Genomic DNA, 25,323 nt, shown 5'->3' on the forward strand with positions numbered 1-25,323 from the left:
AAATCCTCCCCAAAGGTCAGAATATTTTTCTCCCTACCAAAGATTTAACTAAACAAAAGGTAAACACTATAAAAAAAAAAAAAATCAGTTTCTTTGACTGTTGGTAATGTCACTTTCCAGTTCAGTCAATCTGGAAATTTTGGTTATTTTTTAGAGGAATGATGTAGAGTGGTTAGTTGCAGATCCTCTGGAGTTTGACTGGATAGGCTCAAGTGCCAGCCTTGCTATTTTCTAGTTATCTGACCTGGGACAATGTACTTAGACGCTGCCTGAGTTTCTATCGTGTAAATGGGGAAGCCATCAGTGTCTACCATCCACGGTTGTTTGAAGTTTAAGTTAAATAATAAATACAAGTCACTCAAAACAGAGCCTGCCTACATACATGCTCAGTTGCTTTAGTCATGGCTGATTTTTCGCAACTTTATGGACTGTAGCTCACTAGGCTCCTCTGTCCATGGGATTTCCCAGGCAAGAATATTGGATTGGGTTGCCATTTCCTTCTCTAGGGGATGGTCCTGACTCAGGGATTAAACCATGTCTCCTGCATTGGCAGGTGGGTTTTTTTACCACCAAGTCACTGGGGAAGCCCAAAACAGAGACTCATACACAGCAAATGCTATAAAGCGTTAATTAGTATTATTACTCCCTGACCCTGTGTCCTTTAAAACCTCACCCACATCTGTTCCTTTCTCTCCATTCCCACTGCTACAACCTTGGTCTCACCCTCATCTCGTTCTTCTTATAGTGCTACATATTTCTGCAAAGTGTTCCTCCTGACTACAACTGGAATCCATTGTGAAGAGAACACCAGATTAATATTCAAATAAGAAACTTTTGTTCACATGATTGGCCTTACAAAATATTCTCTTTTGTTTTGTCAATTGCCTACTAATTAGACTCAACTTTCTTATTCTGATGATCAGTATTTCCTACCAAGGAGCTTCAGCCTCTTTTTCCAGTGTTATCAGTTTTCAGTTCAAGACAAAAAAATTATTCTGTTGTCAAACTAATTAATTAGCCATTCAATGAATGTGAAGCATGCCTTTTCACATCCAATCCTGGATATACTATTGCCTTGACTTCTCTGTTAGTATTTTCTACCTGCATAAATATCTATAACAACCTCCAGGGTGAAATCTTGAACCAGTGCAGTTTAGAATTATATCTCCTTTCTTATATCTCCTCTAATGCTTCATTTTAAATATATATATATGTTAATATAACCTTTCTGATTATTCCTCAAATTATTTGAAATGACTTTATTAATTTGACTAATTTAGACTATTTTGATGATATTGTATCTTAATACCACATCCTTTGCTTTCTTTATGCCTGGGTATATCTTATTTCCTCAAATTACAAACAGAATTTTCTTGAAAGTCATTTTTTGTCTCTTCCTGAAGCCATGAAGTTAAAAGATGCTTGCTCCTTGGAAGAAAAGCTATGACCAACCTAGACAGCATATTAGAAAGCAGAGACATTACTTTGCCAACAAAGGTCTGTCTACTCAAAGCTATGCTTTTTCCATTAGTCATGTATGGACATGAGAGTTGGACCATAAACAAAGCTGAGCACCAAAGAATTGATGCTTTTGAACCGTGGTGTTGGAGGAGACTCTTGATAGTCCCTTGGACTGCAAGATCAAACCAGTCCATCCAAAAGGAAATCAGTCCTGAATATTCATTGGAAGGTCTGATACTAAAACTCCAATACTTTGGCCACCTGATGCAAAGAACTGACTCATTTGAAAAGACCCTGATGCTGAGAAAGATTGAAGGCAGGAGGAGAAGGGGACAACAAAGAATGAGATGGTTGGATGGCATCATCAACTGGATGGACATGAGTTTGAGCAAGCTCTGGGAGTTGGTGATGGACAGGGAAGCCTGGCCTGCTGCAGTCCATAGGGTCGCAAAGAGTCAGATATGACTGAACGACTAAACTGATACTGAATAAGCACCTCTCATATTATAGTAGCTTGTGACAAGTATTTATTGAATTAAATGAAATAAAAATACTAAATGTGAACACTAGCTTTGTCTTTCAGAGACCAATTCTGGAAAACAAAAGTAGACATATTCTCTAAATCCTTCTGTCAAAACCAAGATGAGTATGAGAACAACCAAAGACCTGACTCACTCATTTTTAGAGTAAAAATATTTTGTATACTAGGAAGTTTGAAAATATCCCTCAGGTAAAATGCTGCTAATGGTTCATTTCAAGAGGTGACATGTGAAGGCCCTGGGATTGGTAGGTGACTAAAGCGGCAAAAGATGATCACTAAAGAGTGAAAGGGAAAGTATCCGTGTGGCTGGTGTGTTGCAAAGGATGTGCCTGAGCTCAGACACACCTGAAAATGATGAATAGGGAGGAGGATTAAGTCAAGATGGACTCTCCAATTTGAACCTCGCTGCATTGTATCAAGTGGCTGAAGAACTGCAAGAAAAGGGTGTGGCCAGTAACTTCAAATTCTAAGAAGTAAGATTAACAGAAGCATAAAATAGCTCTACAGCCTTAGGGAAGAAACTTTTTTCCCCCTAAGATTTCTTTACTCAAACAGCATTTTTTTTCAAGGCAGTTTTGGGTTGCTGAGTGGTCCTACCAACATTTAGTATAAGGCAATTGTAATTTGTTTAGTTGAAATTCAATCATCAACTACTTATTTACTAAAGAATTAATATCTATGACCTGAGGTTGAAGAGTAAGGTTTTTATGCAAATAAATAAAGACCAGTCACTGAATTTTAGTGCATAATATTGGATTAAGAGGATAAAGAAAAAAAGCTATAGCATTGGATCAACCTCTTAAAAAAAAATAGAAGATTCAAATATACATTTTTTTCAAGGAAGACATAAAGATGGTAAAGAAATACATGAATGGATACTCAACATCACTAATAATCAGGAAAATGCTAGTCAAAACAACAATGAGGTATCACCTATTAGAATGGCTATTATCAAAAAGACAAGCAGTAATAAATGCAGGCAAGAATTTGGAAAAAAGGAAACCCACATACACTGTTGGTGAAAATGTAGATTTGTGCAGCCACTGTGGAAAATAGCATGGAAGATTATCAAAAAATTACAAATAGTAATACCACATGCTCCAGCAATTCTATTTCAGGCTGTTTATCAGAAGAAAATGAAACTGCTAGTTTGAAAAGATATATGCAACCCCACAATCACTGCAGCTTTATTTACAATGGTCAAGATCTGAAAACAACACGTGTCCACTGATGAGTGAGTGGATAGAGAAGATGTGGTGTATATGTGATGCATATGCATATATGCATATATACATTCCATATATGTGGAATACTATTTGGCCATGAAAAAGAATGGAATATTACCATATGCAACAGCATAAACAAACCTTGAGGGTATTATGCTAAGTGAAAGAAGTCAGGCAGAGAAAGAAAAATACCATATCATCTCATTTACATGTGGAATTTAAAAACAAACAACCCAAGTTCATAGATACTGAGAACAGATTGGTGATCACCAGAAGAGAAGGTGAGGGGTGGGAGAAACAGCTGATAGGGATCAAAAGTATAAACATCCAGCTCTAAAATAAAAAAGTCATGGGAATGTGATGTATAGCACGGTGACTATAATTAATAAAATTATAGCATATTTGAAAGTTGCTAAGAGAGTAAATCTTAAAAGTCCCCATCACAGGAAAAAAAAATTATAGGGATGTATAGCTATAGATGTTAACTAAACTTACTGTGGTGATCATTTTGTAATATATACAAATATTGAATCATATTGTACACTTGAAACAGATATAATGTTTATGCCAATTATGCTTCAATAAAACAAATTAGATCAGGGCACCCTGGTGGATCAGTGGTAAAGAATCCACCTGGCAATGCAGGAGACATGGTTTCAATATCTGGTCCGGGAAGATGCTACATGTTACAGGGCCACAACTACTGACCCTGTGCTCTAGAGCCCAGGAGCTACAACTACTGAGCCTGTGGGTCACAACTACTGAAGTCTGTGCATCTCAGAGTCCCCCCTCCGCAGCAAGAGAAGCCCCTGCAGTGAGAAGCCTGTGCATTGCAACTAAAGAGTAGCCCCTGCCAGCTGCAACTAGAGAAAAGCCCTTGCTTTTTGTTGACCCAGCACAGCCAAAATATGAATAAATAAATATATTTATATTAAACAATTAGATCAACCTCAAGCTTTGCTCCCATGCATGATAGATTTACACTTTCTGTGGTGCATTTCCCTTGTATGAAGAATGGAGGTAATAACATACCTACCTCATTATATTATTGCTTAGATTAACTGAGATATTGAATGTAAGATACATGGGATAGAATCAATACTTAATATGGATTTTTTTTTCTTGCCCATAGCCCTTCAATTTCCATGAATTGTTTAACAAAACATTGGATGAGATTTTTCCCAATTATTTGACAATCATTTTAACAATTTTCTTTATTCTGTATCTATAAGTTTTCCTGGCCTCCTTCAAAACAAGCATTTAAGATTCCATAAACACAAAACTCCCTACCTCTCATATTCAAAACACACACAAACACGCTTTGGGCCTAGATTTGCAAGCATCACAGAATAGGACATACATTCCATTTTACTAAATAGTTTGCTTCTTCACTAAAAGTTCAAAGGAGGAAAAGTAGCTACTAAGAGCATCTTGATTTGTGTATGAAGAAGGCTAAAGTTTAGGTTCTTTCTGAGCATGTCAATTGACAACATTCACTGAGTAATTTTGTTGTATATTTTATATGATATAATCATGAAGTTAAGATGCTTATTAACATACATACTTGAATTGAAATATCCAAATGAATCAGTCCCAATGTAATAACCATGTACATTTATTGACCATTAACTATGCAGTTGAAACTGTGCTATGGTTTACATGTATAAACTCACCACAAATTAGGTAGTTCCTAATTTTCCCCCATTTAAAGACACATTAAGTAACTTATTCAAAGTCACACAGCTGAAACACTGAATAAGTGATAAACCCAGAATTTAAAATCAGGTGGTCTGAATTCAGGGTCAAAATTATTAAAACTACACTATGCCACCTTTTTGAAAAAGTAGTTATACTGCAAAACAATGTACAATATCAACGTTGCCATTATTGTCTTTCCATTTTTTGGAAATTTTATTTTGAATTGTACGCCAGATTATCCCAATTCATCAAAGAAGGAATTTGAGCTCACAGATGCCAGGACTCTATGATCCTATGGTTCCTTTCAACTCTAAAATTATAATATAAGAGCACTCATGTTTTTTCTCAGTATATGATATAGGACTTTCAGAGAGCTTCAGAAGTCTAATTCTGAACACTTTTCATCAAAGAATAATTTATACGATTTATAAACTTCCTTTCAGAATCAACTTATTTTCACTTATTTCCTGTTAGTTGAAGCAATCTAAGTGAGAAATTGGAAGCATTGTTTGAATGGAAGCAATGACATGTCAGACAATATGGAAAAAAAATACATCTGTAACTCTTCTGTGATATTGGTTACACAAAACAAAAATCCAAAGAAATAATTAGAAAATTATGTTTGGATTCTTAAATATTCAGACTCTTAACTAAAATTAATTTTACTTTTTCTAAGTTATTGGTGAAGGTAATATTTTTTGAAAAGCCTGTTTTTCATCAAAGCCAACAACTTCACTTTGAATAGATACTGAGCAGGTATTAAAACATCTTGGATCTGGGGAGGAGCCAAGATGGCGGAGGAATAGGACGGGGAGACCACTTTCTCCCCTACGAATTCATCGAAAGAACAATTGAACCCTGAGCAAATTTCACAAAACAACTTCTGATCGCTAGCAGCGGACATCAGGCGCCCAGAAAAGCAACCCATTGTCTTCGAAGGGAGGTAGGACAAAATATAAAAGATAAAAAGGGAGACAAAAGAGCTAGGGACGGAGACCCGTCCCGGAAAGGAAGTCTTAATAGAGGAAGTTTCCAATCACCAGGAAACCCTCGTGCTGGCGGGTGTGAGGGAAGTTTTCAAAATCTCGGAGGGCAACCTAACTGAGAGGAAAAATTAAATAAGGCCCACAGATTACGTGCCTAAAAGCAACTCCCAGCAGAAAAGTATTCCAGATGCCCACACCCGCCACCAGCAATGGGGGTGAAACAGAGAGGAGCGGGCGGCATTGCTTAGGGTAAGGACTGGGCCCGAAGGCCCTGAGAGCAGTCGGGGTGAGCTTTTTTTAAACTATGGGATAGCAAGAGAGAAAATTAACCAGCCCGAACACACTGCCAGCGGTTCGCAAAACAAAGGGACTGAGAAACTCCAGAGAAGAGCCGGCCCATCCCCGCTGGAGGTAGGAGGCAAGGGGGAGGGGAAAGGGGCAAACTCAGCCCCTGAGAAGCCACCCCCTCCCACACTGCAAACAGGCCCCTGGTTCCTATCTAAAGACTTCCTGAGACCCGACCGGTGGCGCGCACTGGGGCCGCGGAGGGGAAAAAGCGCGCCGTACCCGGGGAGATTGCGCCCAAGCCTCTGGCTGCCTGAGCCGCTCGCTGCGGAGGGAAAAGGCGCGCTGCATCCCGGGAGAGTGCGCCCAAGCCTCTGGCTGCCTGAGCCGCTCAGGCCGGGGAAGGCACAAAACGCAGGCGCAACCGAATCTGCGCTTTTGTGGAGCACCCGAAAACTGGAACTGCACTCAACGCAGGGCCCGCTCCATATAGAGCAGCCGGGAGCCTGAGCAGTGTAGATGGGGAAAGCACAGACACCCCTGTACGGGGCAAACCCAGTGTGGCCAGAACACTGTGAGTGCTATCCACACACAGCGATATCTGTCTGCAGCACCCCGCCCTCCCCGTAGCAGGACTGAACTGAACTAGCGAACCTAAATAAGAGATCACCTCCGCCCGCCTGTGTCAGGGCAGAAATTAGACACCGAAGAGAAGGCAAACAGAAGCCAAATAAACAAAGGGAACCGCTTCAGAAAGGATTGGTGCAACAGATTAAAATCCCTGAAGGTAACACAGACTACACCAGAAGGAGCCTATAGATATCGAGAAGTGTAAGCTGGAAAGAGGAGCTATCTGAAATTGAACTGAACCTACACTGATTGCAACAGCTCCAGAGAAATTCCTAGATATATATGTATATTTTTTGTTCAATTTAAAGAAGAAAAAAAGAAGAAAAAATTTTTTTTCTTTCCTTTTTTTTAAAAAATTTTTTCTCTTTTATTTTCTTTTAAAATTCCCTACTACTCCCCCATTACTCCTCAACTTTCATTTTCATATATTTTTATGATTTTTTTAATTAGGGAAAAAAATTTTTTTTTCTTTTTTCTTTTTTCTTTTTCTTGTTTTTCTCTCCTATTTCCTCTAATACTATTTCCTCTAATACTCCTCTATTATTCCTTAATTTTCATTTTCATTTCACTATAACCTTGCAAAAAAAAAGAGAGAAGCCTATTTTTAAACTGAACTTCATATATATTTCTAAATTTTGTGTTTTTGTTTTTAAATATTGTATTTCAAAGAGTCTAACCTCTATGCTAGATTTTTAATCTTTGTTTTCAAGTATGTGATATAAATTTTGGACATTTAAGAATCCAATATTCAGTTCCCATTTCTATTCAGGAGTGTGTTGATTACTCTCTCCCACTTTTGACTCTCTGTTTTCTACCTCAGAACACCTCTATTTCCTCCTTTCCCCTTCTCTTCCCAATCCAATTCTGTGAATCTTTGTGGGTGTCTGGGCTACGGAGAACACTTTAGGAACAGACAACTGCATAGACCTGTCTCTCTCCTCTTGAGTCCCCCTTTGTCTCCTCCTGCTCACCTCTATCTCCTTCCTCCCTCTCCTATTCTTCATGTAACTCTGTGAAAGTCTCTGGTTGTCCCTCATGGTGGAGAATCTTTTCACCATTAACCTAGAAGTTTTATTATCAGTGCTGTATAGTTGGAGAAGTCTTGAGACTATTGGAAGAAGAAAACTGAAATCCAGAGGCAGGAGACTTAAGCCCAAAACCTGAGAAAACCAGAAAACTCCTAACTACACAGAACATTAAGGAATAAGAGACCATCTAAAAGCCTCCATACCTACACCAAAACCAACCACCACCCAAGAGCCAATAAGCTCCAGAACAAGACATACCACGTAAATTCTACAGCAACACAGGAACATAGACCTGAGTGTCAACATACAGGCTGCCCAAAGTCACACCTAACACATAGACCCATCGCAAAACTCATTACTAGGCACTCCATTGCACTCCAGAGAGAAGAAATCCATTTCCACGCACCAGAACACTGACACAAGCTTCCCTAACCAGGAAACCTTGACAAACCAATCATCCAACCCCACCCAGTGGGTAAAATCTCCACATTAAAAAGGAACCACAGACCACCAGAATACAGAAAGCCCACTCCAGACACAGCAATCTAAACAAGACGAAAAGGCAGAGAAATACCCAACAACTAAAGGAACATGAAAAATGTCCACAAAATCAAACAAAAGAAGAGCAGATAGGGAATCTACCTGAAAAAGAATTTAGAATAATGGTAATAAAAATGATCCAAAATCTTGAAAACAAAATGGAGTTACAAATAAATAGCCTGGAGACAAAGATTGAGAAGATGCAAGAAATGTTTAACAAGGACCTAGAAGAAATAAAAAAGAGTCAATTAAAAATAAATAATGCAATAAATGAGATCAAAAACACTCTGGAGGGAACCATGGGTAAAATAACATAGACAGAAGATAGGATAAGTGAGGTAGAAGATAAAATGGTGGAAATAAATGAAGCAGAGAGGAAAAAAGAAAAAAGAATCAAATGAGGACAACCTCAGGGACCTCTGGGACAATGTGAAATGCCCCAACATTCGAATCATAGGAGTCCCAAAAGAAGAAGACAAAAAGAAAGGCCATGAGAAGTTACTAGAGGCAATAATAGCTGAAAACTTCCCTAAAATGGGGAAGGAAATAGCCACCCAAATCCAAGAAACCCAGAGAGCCCCAAACAGGATAAACCCAAGGCGAAATACCCCAAGACACATATTAATCAAATTAACAAAGATCAAACACAAAGAACAAATATTAAAAGCAGCAAGGGAGAAACAACAAATAACACACAAAGGGATTCCCATAAGGATAACAGCTGATCTATCAATATAAACGCTTCAAGCCAGAAGGGAATGGCAGGACAAACTTAAGAGTAATGAAAGAGAATAACCTACAACCTAGATTACTGTACCCAGCAAGGATATCATTCAGATATGAAGGAGAACTCAAAAGCTTTACAGACAAGCAAAAGCTGAGAGAATTCAGCACCACCAAACCAGCTCTTCAACAAATGCTAAAGGATCTTCTCTAGACAGGAAACACAGAAATGTTGTATAAATGTGAACCCCAAACAACAAAGTAAATGGCAACGGGACCATACCTATCAATAATTACCTTAAATGTAAATGGGTTGAATGCCCCAACCAAAAGACAAAGGCTGGCTGAATGGGTACAAAAACAAGACCCCTATATATGCTGTCTACAAGAGACCCACCTCAAAACAAGGGACACATACAGATTAAAAGTGAAGGGCTGAAAAAAAATATTTCAAACAAACGGAGACCAAAAGAAAGCAGGAGTCGCAATACTCATATCAGATAAAATAGACTTTCAAATAAAGGCTGCGAAAAGAGACAAAGAAGGACACTACATAATGATCAAAGGATCAATCCAAGAAGATATAACAATTATAAATATATATGCACCCAACATAGGAGCACCACAATATGTAAGGCAAACGCTAACGAGTATGAAAGAGGAAATTAATAGTAACACAATAATAGTAGGAGACTTTAATACCCCACTCACAACTATGGATAGATCAACTAAACATAAAATTAACAAGGAAACACAAACTTTAACGGACACAATGGACCAGCTAGACCTTATTGACATCTATAGGACATTTCACCCCAAAACAATCAACTTCACCATTTTCTCAAATGCACAAGGAACCTTCTCCAGAATAGATCACATCGTGGGCCATAAATCTAGTCTTGGTAAATTCAAAAAAATTGAAATCATTCCAGTCATCTTTTCCGACCACAGTGCAGTAAGATTAGATCTCAATTACAGGAAAAAAATTCTTAAAAATTCAAACATATGGAGGCTAAACAACACGCTTCTGAATAACCAACAAATCATAGAAGAAATCAAAAAAGAAATCAAAATATGCATAGAAATGAATGAAAATGAAAACACAACAACCCAAAACCTATGGGACACTGTAAAAGCAGTGCTAAGGGGAAGATTCAGAGCATTATAGGCCTACCTCAAGAAACAAGAAAAAAGTCAAATAAATAACCTAACTCTACACCTAAAGCAACTAGAGAAGGAAGAAATGAAGAACCCCATGGTTAGTAGAAGGAAAGAAATCCTAAAAATTAGGGCAGAAATAAATGCAAAAGAAACTAAAGAGGCCATAGCAAAAATCAACAAAGCTAAAAGCTGTTTTTTTGAAAAAATAAACAAAATTGACAAACCATTAGCAAGACTCATTAAGAAACAAAGGGAGAAGAACCAAATTAACAAAATTAGAAATGACAATGGAGAGATCACAACAGACAACACTGAAATACAAAGGATCATAAGAGACTACTACCAGCAGCTCTATGCCAATAAAATGGACAACTTGGAAGAAATGGACAAGTTCTTAGAGAAGTATAACTTTCCAAAACTGAACCAGGAAGAAATAGAAGATCTTAACAAACCCATCACAAGCAAGGAAATCGAAACTGTAATCAGAAATCTTCCAGCAAACAAAAGCCCAGGACCAGATGGCTTCACAGCTGAATTCTACCAAAAATTCAGGCAAGAGCTAACACCTATCTTACTCAAACTCTTCCAGAAAATTGCAGAAGAAGGTAAACTTCCAAACTCATTCTATGAAGCCACCATCACCTAATTCCAAAACCAGACAAAGATGCCACAAAAAAAGAAAACTACAGGCCAATATCACTGATGAACATAGATGCAAAAATCCTTAACAAAATTCTAGCAAACAAAATCCAACAACACATTAAAAAAATCATGCACCATGACCAAGTGGGCTTTATCCCAGGAATGCAAGGATTCTTTAATATCCACAAATCAATCAATGTGATACACCACATTAACAAATTGAAAGATAAAAACCATATGATTATCTCAATAGACGCAGAAAAAGCGTTTGACAAAATTCAACATCCATTTATGATTAAAACTCTCCAGAAAGCAGGAATAGAAGGAACAAACCTCAACATAATAAAAGCTATATATGACAAACCCACAGCAAGCATTACCCTCAATGGTGAAAAATTGAAAGCATTTTCCCTAAAATCAGGAACAAGACAAGGGTGCCCACTCTCACCACTCCTATTCAATATAGTTTTGGAAGTGTTGGCCACAGCAATCAGGGCAGAAAAAGAAGTAAAATGAATCCAGATAGGAAAAGAAGAAGTGAAACTCTGTTTGCAGATGACATGATCCTCTACATAGAAAACCCTAAAGGCTCTACCAGAAAATTACTAGAGCTAATCAACGAATATAGTAAATTTGCAGGATATAAAATTAACACACAGAAATCTCTTGCATTCCTATACACTAACAATGAGAAAACAGAAAGAGAAATTAAGGAAACATTACCATTCACCACTGCAGCAAACAGAATAAAATACTTAGGAGTATATCTACCTAAAGAAACAAAAGACTTATACATAGAAAACTATAAATCACTGATGAAAAAAATCAAAGAGGACACAAACAGATGGAGAAATACACCGTGTTCATGGATTGGAAGAATCAATATTGTCAAAATGGCTATACTACCCAAAGCAATCTATAGATTCAATGCAACCCCTATCAAACTACCAACAGTATTTTTCACAGAACTAGAACAACTAATTTCACAATTTGTATGGAAATACAAAAAACCTCGAAGAGCCAAAGTAACCTTGAGAAAGAAGAATGGAACTGGAGGAATCAACCTGCCTGACTTCAGATTATATTACAAAGCCACAGTCATCAAGACAGTATGGTACTGGCACAAAGACAGAAATATAGATCAATGGAACAGAATAGAAAGCCCAGAGATAAATCCACGAACCTATGGTCACCTTATCTTTGACAAAGGAGGCAAGGATATATAATGGAAAAAAGACAACCTCTTCAACAAGTGGTGCTGGGAAAACTGGTCAACCACTTGTAAAAGAATGAAACTAGATCATTTTATAATACCATACCATACAAAAATAAACTCAAAATGGATTAAAGATCTAAATGTAAGACCAGAAACTATAAAACTCTTAGAGGAGAACATAGGCAAAACACTCTCCGACATAAATCACAGCAGGATCCTCTGTGACTTACATCCCAGAATATTAGAAACAAAAGCAAAAATAAACAAATGGGACCTAATGAAACTTAAAAGCTTTTGCACAACAAAGGAAACTATAAGCAAGGTGAAAAGACAGCCCTCAGATTGGGAGAAAATAATAGCAAATGAAGCAACAGACAAAGGATTAATCTCAAAAATATACAAGCAACTCCTCCAGCTCAACTCCAGAAAAATAAATGACCCAATCAAAAAAATGGACCAAAGAACTAAACAGACATTTCTCCAAGGAAGACATACAGATGGCTAAAAAACACATGAAAAGATGCTCAACATCACTCATTATCAGAGAAATGCAAATCAAAACCACAATGAGGTACCATTACATGCCAGTCAGGATGGCTGCTATCCAAAAGTCTACAAGCAATAAATGCTGGAGAGGGTGTGGAGAAAAGGGAACCCTCTTACACTGTTGGTGGGAGTGCAAACTAGTACAGCCACTATGGAGAACAGTGTAGAGATTCCTTAAAAAACTGGAAATAGAACTTCCATATGACCCAGCAATCCCTCTTCTGGGTATACACACCGAGGAAACCAGATCTGAAAGAGACGCGTGCACCCCAATGTTCATCGCAGCACTGTTTATAATAGCCAGGACATGGAAGCAACCTAGATGCCCATCAGCAGACGAATGCATAAGGAAGCTGTGGTACATATACACCATGGAATATTACTCAGCCATTAAAAAGAATTCATTTGAATCAGTTCTAATGAGATGGATGAAACTGGAGCCCATTATACAGAGTGAAGTAAGCCAGAAAGATAAAGACCATTACAGTATACTAACACATATATATGGAATTTAGAAAGATGGTAACGATAACCCTATATGCAAAAGAGAAAAAGAGACTCAGATGTATAGAACAGACTTTTGGACTCTGTGGGAGAAGGCGAGGGTGGGATGTTTCAAGAGAACAGCATCAAAACATGTATATTATCTAGGGTGAAACAGATCACCAGCCCAGGTTGGATGCATGAGACAAGTGCTCGGACCTGGTGCACTGGGAAGACCCAGAGGGATCGGGTGGAGAGGGAGGTGGGAGGGGGGATCGGGATGGGGAATACACGTATATCCATGGCTGATTCATGTCAACATATGACGGGAACCACTACAATATTGTGAAGTGGTTGGCCTCCAACTAATAAAAATAAATTAATTAATTCATTTAAAAAAAACATCTTGGATCTCAATTTTCTCGTTTATAAAATGGGAATAAGAATAGTGATCTTTACATATTTGGGGGAGAATTAAGACAAAATACATAAACTGCCTAATACATAGCAAATCTTAATCCTCAGAAAATTCAAATATTTAATTCAATACTATTTAAAATTTCCATAGCAACACTGGCTAATAACACTAGTTGTTTTCTACATGCTTCTCAACTTATGATTAAAAGGAAAAAGGTTCACTTAAATAATAAGTGATAAAAATTATGTACTAGTTATGTACATAGAACAAAAGTAAAATCAGTCATCAGAAATCATGAAATTATGCAATTTAATTGAGACTAGCAAATAGCTCAAATTTTCTCTTTTATATACATTTTTCCTCAGTATCCACAAATATAAAGAACTGTAAATAGAAATGTATTCTTTTATGACTGTATGCCAAATTTATTCAGCATGAGTGCAATTGAGTGGAAAAATAAAAATACATATTACTTACTGTATGTGGCACTTGGCAATTTCAGAATGATTTGCAAACATTCATCCTCAGAATACTCCTACAAAATGCATCTGTGAAAAGAAAGAAATACAGAAGAGTAAGCAATTTGCCAAGGTCACAGAAACTCTAATCCAGACCGACACTCATTCAGGCATCACATATTTTAACATACTGAAATAAGGTTTTGCAAAATATAGATTATACATCTAGCATATTATAGTGGGCTGATGAACAGAAATGTTCCCAACTATATGCAAATCTCCTACACATCAGTCAAGGAGGACACTCTTGAGATGAGTCTGCATGTGGACTTTCAAAATCCATTTAAGAAACACAGGCCCCCAGAATGAGGCAGAATAACGTAAGAGCAATTCAAAAATATGAGGTATTTGTAAGTGAATTTAGTTGGAGTTTTTAGGTGGTTGTTACATAACTCAAGTTTTGAAAATGTACTTCAGTCTAATACATGAAGATCCCTGAGTCAGAGGAGAATTTTGCTTGACTTATTCAGAGAATTACACTGATTCACTTTGTAAATGTGCTTCAATTCTAATTGAAAACTATGTACAGACATAAAAGTGCAGACATGCCACTTGCACACCTCACAAAAATGAACAAACTTTTTTTTTCAGAAAGCCAATTATAAGGAGAAAGTTATTTAATCAGATTTCATTAATTAACATGTTTGTTTAAAGGAAAGATGTATGGGAAAGCACAGTAATCTCGAAGTACAAAATATTTCAAAATTTAAGTGAATTTTATGCTTCTGGGTATGCTGTTTTATAAAAGAACTGTTCAAATGAAATAAAACAAAACACAATGATAATTAAAGTAACCTTTCAAAGTATAATGTGCTGTTTCCAACAGCTCAAACACACTATAGACAATACAAATAAAAATTAAGTAGCAAGCATCTTTAGAGAGACATTAGTTCTCAGCAGCTAGTAGAATTTCTGCCCAGAGATTTGGTTCTTTGTAGGACGAAGGAGAAATACCAGCTTACCAAATCAATAGTTCAACAAGCAGAACAGGCATTCTGAGTAGAACATCTAATTAATCGATCTTCTGGTGTGTGATAGATAAGAGGATGGCACTGGCCTCTACCTTGCACAGGAATGAATGATTGTACTGATTGTACTAATTGTACTAATGCTCAACAGAGAGTTTCTCAAATAAGATGAAACTAGAGATAGTTACCGAGTTCACAGGTAAATGCCAAAAGTAAATCAAGAAATTTTATGAAACCCTGTATTTTTATAAATTTCATTTTTCAAGTTTAAAACTCAGAGTTGAAATAGAAGACACTGATACAAACTCACATTCACATTTGTTTCAATAGAATTACAAAGTTATAACAAATGGCAAATTTGGGTATTCCTTCATGCTGTAGCATAGTCATCTTCCTAGGCAAGAGAATTCAAACTAACCTTAATCCCATGATTTGCCCAATTTGACACAGCTAAGAAGCAGTGATCCTGGGCTTAGAGCCGGCCACTTCCAACCTCAATTTCTTCTCACAACACCTCCTCGTCCCTACACCTCATGCAGAGCAGAAGCTGCAAACGGGAGCATCACAACCAAAACTGGGGTAAGGCAATTTTTTAAAAAATTCTACACCATGATTTTAAAATATTAAAAAATATTTCAAAAGCAAGTGATTTCTCATAAGAGTCCTAATTTCTATCTTTTTTTTGAAAGAGCAAATATATCTTAAGTCTGGGTTCACAGCTTCCAGAGAGCGGAAAAATGATTGCTGCTCTCACATGAGACATGCCTCCTGCACTCATCTAATTCCTAATTTGCAAACTCTCTCCTACTCTGCAATTTTCAAGCATCAGAATGTTTTGCTCCTGATCCAAACCCCCTTTACCTACCAACTATGATCAGACCTCTTTGCAGTGAAACTGGAAGAATGATATTAATTATGTTCCAAGAGCCTATTTCATTAGTTTAAGTGACCGCTTCTAACTACATTTCACGATATTGTCATAATCAGATGTTATTGATTAGATACCTTATTTCTACCTACATATACATTTTTAAAAGTCATGGGCTTGAATTTCCAGGTATTTAAATACATAGCTGATAATTTTTAAAGCTAAAGGAGAAATTTTAAAAATACAATTGGCTGGTACATAATCATAAGTTTCAATCATCTCAAATCATAATTTTTTTGTTTACAGTGGACACATTTTTCAGAGACAACTCCTTGGTTGAGAGGTGTGCTATTCAATAAAATAATTATAATAATAAATAAAAAAGCCTTCAATTTAAATAATCTAGGTTAAAAGAACGATGACCACTAAAGGTAAAGCTATGCAGCCCAGAAAGTCTGGTTACATCAGTGCATATTACAAATAACTTAAAATACCAATATGTTTTGTGGAATGATTAAAAATATGGGCCTGGAATTTGAGGTAGTTGTGGTAATAATAGCCACCTAAATCTGAAACTTGCCACACATACGGTAAAATATACAGCCAACAAAAACAAATAAAAACACACAAATTCTAGGCCTTCAGCATAACTAGAAGTTGGAGGACAATAAAAATGTCAGATTACCAGTAAACAGAAAATTAAACACCAATTTCTAACAGAAGTATCTTTCAAGCTCCCACTGTATGTATTACAGTGATCTAACGGGTCTAGAAACTGAGGGAGAGAAAAAAACAAAGGACCTAAGAGTGATATAAAATTCACCAGCTGAAAGCCCACTGAAACTCTGATAGCGGTGAAAAACTATCCTGACATATTAGAACACAAACATAGAATATTTTAAAAAATATAGAATTCAAAGTGATGACATTTTCGTTTGTTTGTTTTTTGCTCAGGGAGGAGTAAGGCATTTTAAAATTGTGGGGCTGGGATTTTCCTGGCAGTCCAGCTACTAAGACACCACGCTTCCATTACAGGGGGCTTGCATTTGATCACTGGTGAGGGAACTAAAATCCCACATGCGATGTGCAGAGCAGCCAAAAAATGGAAAAAAATAAATGATAGGGCTATTTCAAAAGGACCCTGGCCTTAGCTTAAAGAAATTCTCACAAGTCAAATCTGGGAAGTTGGAAAATCAGAATAAATAATTATCAGAAAGAATTAAACTTCATTACAGAATATAAATTATAAATAAAACAAATGAATAAAGTATATAAGGAAGAATTGGAAAACTTTCCTTGCACAGAATATACCTTAGAGTTAGAAAATCAACATGAAACACATACTATTAATATTATTGTAATTAACTGATTAAGTCAGGAAAATATCTGTGGGTCAGCCCTTGTAGGTGAAAGTGTGTTGACAAACAGCATATTTCCATAGTCTTAAAGTATCTTCCCCCAAATCATTTATTAATTACAACAGAGAAAATAGTAACCTTCAAAAGAGAAACAAGACCACCTTAAATAAAGGATCAAGGATAAAATCATCAGAATGGAACAAACCCACATAACAAGTCTCAAGTATGATGCACTTGAGAAGGACACAACATCATTTCTGTGGTAAGTCTGCCAAAAATGTGCAAGCTGAATCAATCATTAGGAAATATCAGGCAAATCCAAACTGACAAAAGTCTAAAAATATCTGTCCTGAACTCTTCAAAGTCATTAAAAACTGAAGAAATGTTCCAAACTGAAGGAAGTTTAAAAAAGACATAACAACCAAACACATGTGTGATCTTGGAAGTACTGTGAGTTATTAATACATAATAGTATTTTGTTAAAATGATATTCTTAATGGTTAAAACTGTACTAGAGTTATATAGGAAAATGTCCTTATTCTTAGGAAATGAAGTACTTCAAGTAAAGAAGCATGCAAAGCCGGCACTCTGGGCCAACCCAGAGAGACAGGGTAGAGAGGGAGCTGGGCGGGGGTCAGGAGAGGAAGTACACGTGTATCCTTGTATCTGACTCATGTTGCTTTACGGCAAAAACCATCACCATATTGTAAAGTAATTATCCTCCAGTTAAAATAAATTAATGTAAAAAATAAATGAATAAAAGTAAAAAAGAAGCATGATGTCTATAACTTATTCCCAAAAGATTCAGGAAAACATTATCTATATGTACATATATATATATATGCATATATAATTGTGCAATTATAGAATGTATATACAGGTGTGTGTGTGTATATATATATATATATATATATATATAAACATATATGGAGAGAGAAAGAACAGGCAGAAATAATACAGCACAGGGGTGAAATGTTAATAACAAGTCTGGACAGAGAGTAGTCAGGGTTCTTAAGTATAATAATTATTAATTCTCTGTATGTTTGAAGCTATACAAAAGTTGTAAATTAGGGAAAATAGGTAGAAATAAATAAATGTCTTGCTTTCATTGAGATATTTTGGAATCACAGAAAAATAGCCAAAGAGATAATCAGTGAAGTGTTTCAAATCAAAAAAAACATTAAGAAGTTAAAAAACAAATCAGCATCATTGTTCAATGTTCTTGGACAACTAAAATAACAAAAATCCATATATATATGAGATGAGATGGTTGGATGGCATCACCGATGTGATGGACATGAGTTTGAGCAAGCTCTGGGAGTTAGTGATGGACAGGGAAGCCTGGCGTGCTGCAGTCCATGGGGTTGCAAAGAGTCAGACTGAGTGACTGAACTGAAGTGAACTGATATATATAGTATATAATATATAGTCTTTTAAATTTTATATATGTCTATGTTATGACCAACCTAGATAGCATATTAAAAAGCAAAGACATTACTTTGCCAACAAAGGTCTATCTGGTCAAGGCTATGGTTTTTCCAGTGGTCATGTAAGGATGTGAGAGTTGGACTGTGAAGAAAGCTGAGTGCCGAAAAATTGATGCTTTTGAACTGTTTATGTTGGAGAAGACTCTTGAGAGTCCCTTGGACTGCAAGGAGATCCAACCAGTTCATCCTGAAGGAGATCAGTCCTGTGTGTTCATTGGAAGGACTGATGCTGAAGCTGAAACTCCAGTACTTTGGACACCTGATGAGAAGAGTTGACTCTTTGGAAAAGACCGTGATGCTGGGAGGGATTGGGGGCAGGAGGAGAAGGAGATGGCAGAGGATGCGATGGCTGGATGGCATCACCAATTCAATGCACATGCGTCTGAGCAAGCTCCAGGAGTTGGTGATGGACAGGGAGGCCTGGCGTGCTGCGATTCATGGGGTCGCAAAGAGTCAGACACGACTGAGCGACTGAACTGAACTGAACTGAACTGATGTATAATTTATACATTAATATGCATATATTTAAATCAAAGATATTATATTTTAATAACATATTTATATAAGCATATTAAATACATAAAATAAAGGAGAATGAAAGTAAATGTGGAATCTAGCTTTGGACTTTTAAATAAACATACAAATAATACTATAATCCGTGAATACAGCAATGTAAAGTTAAATAATGAAGTGACATTCACAAATAAAATTTATTAGTAATTAAAAAAAGAAAAGATTATCAAACAGTCCTTAAAGGTCATCAGTGTTTTTTTCCCTTATGTAGCTATTTTTCCTTAATTGGAATTATCAACTTCTGTTTTTCATATTCAAAAAAACAAAAGAAACATAAATAAAAATCTCCCTTAATTCTTAAAACAACATATTTAATTTCAAACAATATATTTACTATTTTTATCTCCATTATTTAAAGAATTACACAATATAAATTCTTTCATAATTAGGTTATTTTTTCCTTCCTTACTTCAATATTATATTAATCATTACAATGCAAAATAATTTTTCTGATTGGTATCCCATACATGCCATTATTTAAAGATCTATAACTTGTTATCAAATATCAGCTACCAAAAAATAAAAGCCACTGTAAAGTTCCTTCTGAATATATCTTCTGCCACAGCAAGATTGTTTCCTCAGGATAAAATACCCAGTAGGAAACTCCTGGATCAAATAGCATGAGGCTTTTAAAATTTGCTAAACTGTATCTTATTAACACAGATGTACACAATTTTCATATTTGAACAACCCCACAACCAGTTTGTATTTTTACAGTCACTGCATCCATTTGCAGCCATGACATAGTGTTTGCTGCCTGATTTGGCCCTAGGTCTTCATATTGTCATGTCTTGAATTGAGTTTTATGCATTCTTGTTGTTACAAGTGTTGAGTTTACCTTTTAAAATGTCTTCAAAGAGGCTATCCAAAAATATGACATTGAAATAAAACTGTTTAAATGGAAAAGCATGGAAACAGAGCAACGTTAGTAAAATAGCCTTTTTTTTTTTTTTAAGAAATTAACGCTTCCTATTTTCTTGCAAAGAGTCAAATGTATTACAGGACCTAAAGAAGATGATAGATTAAAACGTGTTAGAGTATTGTAACTGAAAACATACCAGAGGACTGATTACTACATGACAAGTCATGCAAGCAAAGACAGGAAATGCTACAGACCCCTCTGGATAATCCAAGCCCTCTACCAAGTCTCATTTTTAATTTATAGCAACAGTGTGTCAGTATGCCTAGATATTACCACTTACATTTCTACTAGGTTAGATATTAGCATTAGATATTAGATTAAGTGCCACTTTAATTGGAGGTTTTAATCAAACTTCAAGATATTTCAGCCACTTTTCTTCCTATCTATATTTTGTATTCTTGCAAATTCACATAGATTTAGCTGTAGATTTAACTTTCCTAGTCCATAGACTTCATATTTTGTATTATTAAGTTCTGGAGATTAATACAAATATTATCCATTATAAACATCCAGTCAACCCCTTCGAGAGTTTCAACTGGTTTGCCCTGGCAGGTCACTGATTCAATGACACAAAACAAGACATGCCTTCCTTCACCCAAGACTGCATTTTCTTAACTGGCTGATGAGAACATCACATGAGATAAAAATTAAACCTTGCTGAAGTGAAGATATATGAATTCTTTTGTTTCCCTTCATATTTAAGTCCTGTCATGATGTCAGAGAATAAAATTAGATGAACTCACAGTGATTTAATACTTTCAAAGCAATGTTGGTTGTTACCCACATTTGTTCTGCTCTTTGAGGTATATGAAAAATCAAATGTCTCTTTGATTTATTCCCCTATTTTCCTAGATATCAAAGTAAGCTGATTGATCTGTAACTTCTAAAGTCTTCTCTAATGTGTTCTCTCTCTCTGTCTTCCCATTTTCATTGGCCCTTAAGAGCCCTAAGCCAATGCCTTGTACACTTTCTATTATAAATATGGCTTGTTTCTCTGTCATGGGTTTAATGATTATTTGACCAGGATAAATTATTAATAGCAGATATTAGGGTTCATATGTCAAGCAAAAATTAAAATGAAGAAAAATTCAAAGGAATTCAGAGTAGAGGAATAGAAAGAATTAACATTCAGGAAATTAAAAATATTTAAAATGGCTCAAATAGAAAAATCTATATTTCATAAAAGGAAGGAAATATCTAATAGTTTAGTTTTGTTTAATTGTATGAAGGATTATTTTTAGAGTTAGATTCCAAGTAACAAAATTGTTTTAACAGTAGCAGATTATATTATACACCAGAGATGAATTTCCAGAAACTAAAGATTAAATAATCTAGTTATCTGATACTAGTTATTTCTTTTTTTTTTAAGTGAAGTTTCTTTTGAGCCTAAATTTAGAACTGAGATCTTTCAAATCATGAAATTCAATTAGAAATATGGTGTAAATATGTGATGAACTTTAGGTAGATGTGAGTTAGCTTTCTATTATGTTTTATGGTCAACTTTGGAGTTTTCTTCATGTTTTACACCATTGTTTACATGTACCACATTTGTATTTACTTCTCTGACAATAAAAACGGATTAAATAAAGTGCATCTTTAATTTCACTATATCTTCCAAACATAAGGTGTGGCAGGTTGGATCTTCCAAAGATGACCATCCTGCATGGACTTCTGCAATGTGACCTTGACATTTACCCATCAAAAGATGAAGCTATTTCTTTCCCTCCTGGAATATCAGCAGAGGCTAGGACTTCTTTGACCAAGAGGCTATGATGGAAGCAACAGGGTACCAGTCCAGGAGTAACTCTTAACTGGCCTAGCCCCTTCTGTCTTCTGCCTCCTGGCAAGCTCAGTTGCCATGGAAAAATTTCAGGTCACTCTGCTGAAGAGGGCAGCCATGCTGAGGAGCACAAGGCATAGGACATGTGAGTAAAGGATACTCACATATGGACATCCCATTCATTCAGCTTTTAGATGATTCCAGTCCCAGGCACTGCTTGATGGCAGCTACAGGAGAGATCTCAAGTGAGGATCTCCTAGCTGAGCCCCATTAACCCACAGAACGATGAGAGATTATGGCGGCATTTTTTAAGCCACTAAATTTATGGATAATTTCTTGCATGGCAATAAAATAATCATAAAATATGATTATCTTGGAATTCAAAATCTAGAAGTATAATGTAATATCTAGCACCTTTTATCTATGTAAAATCTAAAATTATATATATATATATAAATATATATTGGCCAGAATGTTAATTGTTTATATGGTTATCTACTTTTCTGTCTCTATCTCTACATCTAACTATGTAAGTTATCTTATATTCAGTTAACATGATTTCCAATTGTTTTCTGGCTGGTTGTGCACTAACACAAGAGTTAATCACATATATGAAATAAGTGTATATATGTATATATATTTATATGCACATACACACACAGAAATGGTATGGACCTAACAGAAGCAGAAGATATTAAGAAAAGGTGGCAAGAATACACAGAAGAACTGTACAAAAAAGATCTTCACGACCCAGATAATCACAATGGTGTGATCACTCACCTAGAGCCAGACATCCTGGAATGTAAAGTCAAGTGAGCCTTAGAAAGCATTACTACGAACAAAGCTAGTGGATGTGATGGAATTCCAGTTGAGTTATTTCAAATCCTGAAATATGATGCTGTGAAAGTGCTGCACTCAATATGCCAGCAAATTTGGAAAGCTCAGCAGTGGCCACAGGACTGGAAAATGTCCATTTTCATTCCAATCCCTAAGAAAGGCAATCCCAAAGAATGCTCAAACTACTGCACAACTGCACTCATCTCACACACTAGTAAAGTAATGCTCAAAATTCTCCAAGCCAGGCTTCAGCAATACGTGAACCGAGAACTTCCAGATGTTCAAGCCGGTTTTAGAAAAGGCAGAGGAACGAGATATCAAATTGCCAACATCCACTGGATCATCAAAAAAGCAAGAGAGTTCCAGAAAAACATCTATTTCTGCTTTATTGACTATGCCAAAGCCTTTTACTGTGTGGATCACAAGAAACTGTGGAAAATTCTCAAAGAGATGGGAATAGCAGACCAGCTGACCTGCCTCTTGAGAAATCTGTATGCAGGTCAGGAAGCAACAGTTAGAACTGAACATGGGACAACAGACTGGTTCCAAATAGGAAAAGGAGCACGTCAAGGCTGTATATTATCACCCTGCTTATTTAACTTATATGCAGAGTACATCATGAGAACTGCTGGGCTGGATGAAGCACAAGCTGGAATCAAGATTGCAGGGAGAAATATCAATAACTTCAGATATGCAGATGACACCACCCTTATGGCAGAAAGTGAAGAGGAACTGAAGAGCCTCAATGAAAGTGAAAGAGGAGAGTGAAAAAGTTTGCTTAAAGCTTAACATTCAGAAAACCAAGATCATGGCATCTGGTCCCATCACCTCATGGGAAATAGATGGGGAGACAGTGGAAATAGTGTCAGACTTTATTTTGGGGGGCTCCAAAATCACTGCAGATGGTGACTGCAGCCATGAAATTAAAAGACGCTTACTCCTCGGAAGGAAAGTTATGACCAACCTAGATAGCATATTAAGAAGCAGAGACATTATACTATCTAGGGTGAAACAGATCACCAGCCCAGGCTGGATGCATGAGACAAGTGCTCGGGCCTGGTGCACTGCGAAGACCCAGAGGAATCTGGTGGAGAGGGAAGTGGGAGGGGGGATCGGGATGGGGAATACATGTTAATCCATGGCTGATTCATGTCAATGTATGACAAAAACCACTACAATATTGTAAAGTAATTATCCTCCAACTAATGAAAATAAATGGAAAAATAAATAAATAAATGAAAAAGGAAAAAAAAAAGCAGAGACATTACTTTGCCAACAAAGGTCCAGCTGGTCAAGGCTATGGTTTTTCCAGTGGTCATGTATGGATGTGAGAGTTAGACTGTGAAGAAAGCTGAGTGCCAAAAAATTGATGCTTTTGAACCGTGGTGTTGGAGAAGACTCTTGAGAATCCCTTGGACTGCAAGGAGATCCAACCAGTCCATCCTGAAGATCAGTCCTGTGTGTTCATAGGAAGGACTGATGCTAAAGCTGAAACTCCAGTACTTTGGCCACCTTATGTGAAGAGATGACTCATTGGAAAACACTCTGATGCTGGGAGGGATTGGGGGCAGGAGGAGAAGGGGATGACAAAGGATGAGATGGCTGGATGGCATCACTGAGTTGATGGGCATGAGTTTGAGTAGCCTCTGGGGGTTTGTGATGGACAGGGAGGCCTGGCATGCTGCAATTCATGGGGTCGCAAAGAGTTGGACATGACTGAGAGACTGAACTGAACACACACACAGTGTGATTTAGGGCCACTCAACCTGTAAAACTGAATACACAGCATAAATCTGAATGCTGTTCCTATGTGAAGAACTGATAGTGTGGAAAACAGTTTAAATTTGCTTTCTGTGCTCCCCCAAAGCAGAACTAAGACCAGCAAGACCAATGAGAAAAATCACAAGGAATCAAATTTAAGCTCAGAATAAGGAAAATGCCTTACTGCAACTAATGACAAAACACAATGGGCTTCCCAAAAAAGGACCAAATGAAGAGCAAAAAAGAAGTTGAAGGTTCATTCTCCAGAAATGCTGAAAGGGACTTCAAATTCTCCTGGTTGCTGGAAATAAAAGTTTTTTAAATACCCTTTCAAACCCACTCTTTTGATAAATTTGAAGTGATTAACTTTGGACTATATTATATTATATATATATATAGACTAGCTAATATTTTATATCCTTATCATATTCTAGAAACAGACATGAGAAGTGTCACAAAGATTCATTCAATAGAGTATCATTAAAATCATAGCCCTTTATCTTACTGAATCAATATTTAACAATTTTTCAAGACACTTATTGAATAACTAGCTATATTATGGACTTTGGTAGGCCTCCAAGGAACAATGAGGAATGTGATACCTTCACTGTGAAAAAGATTATAATTTAAAGTGGGAGACAGAGGAGGATACAACTAAGATAACATG

At 36.5% G+C, this 25,323-nt stretch overlaps 1 protein-coding gene across 5 annotated transcripts in view; it reads right to left on the reverse strand.

Annotated features, from left to right (window-relative positions):
• Nucleotides 1-25,323, reverse strand: part of GALNT13 (polypeptide N-acetylgalactosaminyltransferase 13) — a 600,481-nt gene that overhangs the window by 552,712 nt on the left and 22,446 nt on the right. For all 5 annotated transcript variants that reach the window (XM_070476184.1, XM_070476182.1, XM_070476181.1 and 2 more), the window contains exon 2: nucleotides 14,062-14,132. The gene's annotated coding sequence lies outside the window, so the exon portion shown is untranslated. The remainder of the gene's footprint in view (nucleotides 1-14,061; nucleotides 14,133-25,323) is intronic.

The sequence above is a fragment of the Odocoileus virginianus genome, chromosome 13 (assembly GCF_023699985.2).
Source record: "Odocoileus virginianus isolate 20LAN1187 ecotype Illinois chromosome 13, Ovbor_1.2, whole genome shotgun sequence".
Taxonomy (NCBI): domain Eukaryota; kingdom Metazoa; phylum Chordata; class Mammalia; order Artiodactyla; family Cervidae; genus Odocoileus; species Odocoileus virginianus.